The following is a 3419-nucleotide window of genomic DNA, read 5'->3' as shown; positions in this document are numbered from 1 at the left end:
ACTTAATTTCAGGTATAGTCAAGTTGACAATCAAGAATAGCAGTCATAGTTATTGTGTGGAAGAGACTATTTATGAAGGGTTCTGTATATCCCTTGAACTTTTTGTTGGCTACTACAAGAATGCAAAGATCTGAACATTCTTTGACTACATTTCCTCTCTGGGTTTCATTTACATTCAGCAACCTGGAAGGGTGAAATAGTGTATTATTGTGGGGAGAAGATCAGTGATTTATTTTAAGAATAGAAAGTACTCAAATGCCAGTGTTTCCCTCCTATAATATATCCTATCACATGTATATCTGTCTAGGTGACTCACATTCTGTAAGCATCTACAAGCCAACAGTAGGTTGTCTTAATACCTTGCAAATACAGAAATATCCCAGACAGTATGGAAAATGAGAATGGTTGAGATCTGTGTTCATTAAAATGAGAAGACTAGGATCTAATGGAACAGATTCCCCATATATATTCTATTCTTACACTGTAATGAAACCAAGGATTGAAAATGACATCCCAATATGCTTTGGTTTCTTTCACTATCCTCTAGGTGAAAGGATAGAAACCTATTATTGTGACATGAGGCAATAAACTCTGAGATTTCATCTGTTATGGCTGTTACTACTTAATAAAAGAATATATAATGGTAAAATAGTGTCAGTAGTGAAGATATAGAACATAAAATAGAGCAAAATATTTGAAGTTGGTTTGTTGACCTCAATCAAGTGTTTACCTGAAACTCAATGGAAGTATAAAGCTTACCTGAAACTCAATGGAAGTATAAAGCTTTAGTACAGAATCTCATTCTTACTCCATAATCTGATTATTCTCTTCCCCTGTATGTCAGTCTTACGTGGTATAAGAACAACAAAATGAGAATTCTCTATTAGATCTGTACCCCACTTTTTAAATTGGATTGTTAAGTGTTTGGGAGACTAGCTTCTTGAGTTATTTGTATATTTTGGAGATAAGTCCTCTGTCAGATGTGAGGTTGGTGAAGATCTATTCCCATTCTGTAGACTGCCATTTTGTTTCGTTGACTGTGTCATTTGCCTTACAGAAGCTTCTCTGTTTGAGGATGTCCCATTTATTAATTGTCGATCTCAGTGTCTGTGCTACTGGTGTTATGTTCAGGAAGTGGTCTCCTGTGCCAATTTGTTCATGGGTACCTCCCATTTTTCTCTTCTAATAGTTTCAGTATGGCTGGATTTATGTTGAGGTCTTTGATCCATTTGGACATAAGTGTTGTGCATGGTGATAGATATGAATCTATCTGCAATTTTCTACATGTCAGCATCCAGTTATGCCAGCATGGAATGGCTATCTTTAGAAATAACATTGAGGTTGTGTTTTAAAGTGTATCCTTATTCCTTTACATATATATGTTAAAGTATTTGTGTATGGAATGGTACAACTATTTTTTTTCTCAAAATGAGGGTTCAGTAGAAACAAGACTGAATTTAATTAGGTTTCCTTGAACAACGAACTATAACTGGTTAGTGAGACAAAGAAACCAGAAAAAAGAAACAAGGCAGCCCTATAGCCTAATGGATAAGGCATTTATCAATCACCAGAAACAGAGAGATTTTTTTTAAAATATTGTTTTTCTTGTTTACAAATCTAATAAAGAATATTTTCTCAAAAATGAAAATACTCTCAAATTAGATATTAATGTTTCTCTTATTCAGTAGCTACTCAATGATATAGAACCCTTCCAAGCATCAAAATAAATATTCTATAGCTTCTTTTTACTTTACCCCTTTTAGTTATCTTTTTTGCATATGTTAATTATATAATAATGGGTCTTATTATAACACTTTCATACATATATATAATGTATTTGGAGGCTGGTGAGATGGTTAAGCTGGTAAATACCTGCCATACAAATCTGATAACCCAATTTTGATCCCCAAACCCATAGTAGAAGAAAAGAACTGACTCCTGGAAATTTTCCTCTGACCTTCACATGAGAACCATGGCATTCACATGCATATACTCACACATACATCATAGGCATAGTAGTGGTGATAAGTAGTAGCAGCAGCAAGAGTAGTAGTAACAAACAAATATAAAGGATTTTTTGTCATATTCACACTATCCATTAGCAGCTGTTGTACTCCTTCCACTTCCAGTGGTCCCCTTATACTCATGTAGTCCTCTTACTGTTTTTTTTTGTTTGTTTGTTTTTTCTCTCTTTTTTTGTGACCCATTTTGTTCTACTAGAATTTCTTATAAGATCCAGACTGAATGATTATTGGAAAAAAGCATAGGCTCCTTACCAGTGCAACAACATTGAAGAAAATATGTCTTTATCCTCCAGGAACTATTAACTGTTTATAGATAACTCAGGAAAGATATGGAATGCTTCACAATTGCTATCTTTGTACAGGGACCATTCTAATATTTTCTATAACATTCCAATTTTCATATTTGTGCCGCCAAAGTAAGCACTCTATAGTTTCTTAAATGTGTTCCTGAACAAGAGACTCATTATTTTGAGATTTAAACTTTTAAAAAATTACTGGATATCTACAACCATGCCTTTTGTTTATCTTAAATTAGCAACTCTAGCTGGGCGATGGTGGCACACGCCTTTAATCCGGAGGCAGAAGCATATGGATCTCTGTGAGTTCAAGGCCAGCCAGGTCTACAGAGTGAGTTCCAGGACAGCCTCCAAAGCCACAGAGAAACCCTGTCTCAAAAAACAAAAGCAAAACAAACAAAAATTAGCAACTCTATGAGCTTAAAAACTGGCTTCTTTTCTGACCGAATGAATTTCATCTCATTTTTTTTTATATGACAGCTCTTCAAATATTTGTAGACAGTGATCCTGCCACACTAAAATCATATTTTCAGGCTAAATTTTCTTTATTTCTTTGATTTACCATCCTATCACACCTTTTGCCCCCTGGATCAGTTCCAGTTCAGTGATGTTCTACTTAAAGTTTAGGGCTCAGTATTTTTTGTTGCAGAGAAAGTATATCTGTTATTGCAACTCATCATTTTTGCACATATTATAGTTAATCTGGAGCAGCTATTTTTTTAATGACCCCATACAATTAACCCTTCTGGTGTCTAATTAAAAATAAACATATATCAGTGTTCCTGTGTTTCCCCATGGAACTGTTCTAATTCATCTTTGTCCTCTGGCTACAATTTTACATAAGATATCCATAGGGCAGTTAATTTTGGAAACACATATGATAGAAAATTGCAGCTCGTTTCTTAATTTACTTTCAATAAATTCTCTTTATATTCCATTTTATTATGTCCATCTATCCTTCCACCTATAATCCTATGTATAGGCAATATTGAACATAAACTCTTTAAAATGATATGGTGTAGATTAACTCTATTCTCAGACCTTTTCAAGTTAGGTCCTTGCTCTAAGCCTAGAAGAAAACAAGAGATCCTTTGGTCAT

General features: G+C 34.2%; 1 pseudogene; it reads right to left on the bottom strand.

Annotated features, from left to right (window-relative positions):
- Positions 1-2347: 2347 nt before the first annotated feature.
- LOC127218379 (uncharacterized) lies at positions 2348-2448 on the bottom strand (annotated as a pseudogene).
- Between the last annotated feature and the right edge of the window lie 971 nt (positions 2449-3419).

This window comes from Phodopus roborovskii, unplaced genomic scaffold (assembly GCF_943737965.1).
Source record: "Phodopus roborovskii unplaced genomic scaffold, PHOROB, whole genome shotgun sequence".
Taxonomy (NCBI): Eukaryota; Metazoa; Chordata; class Mammalia; order Rodentia; family Cricetidae; genus Phodopus; species Phodopus roborovskii.
Note: the sequence above shows the minus strand (reverse complement) of the source record. Positions and strands in the feature narration are given on the sequence as shown.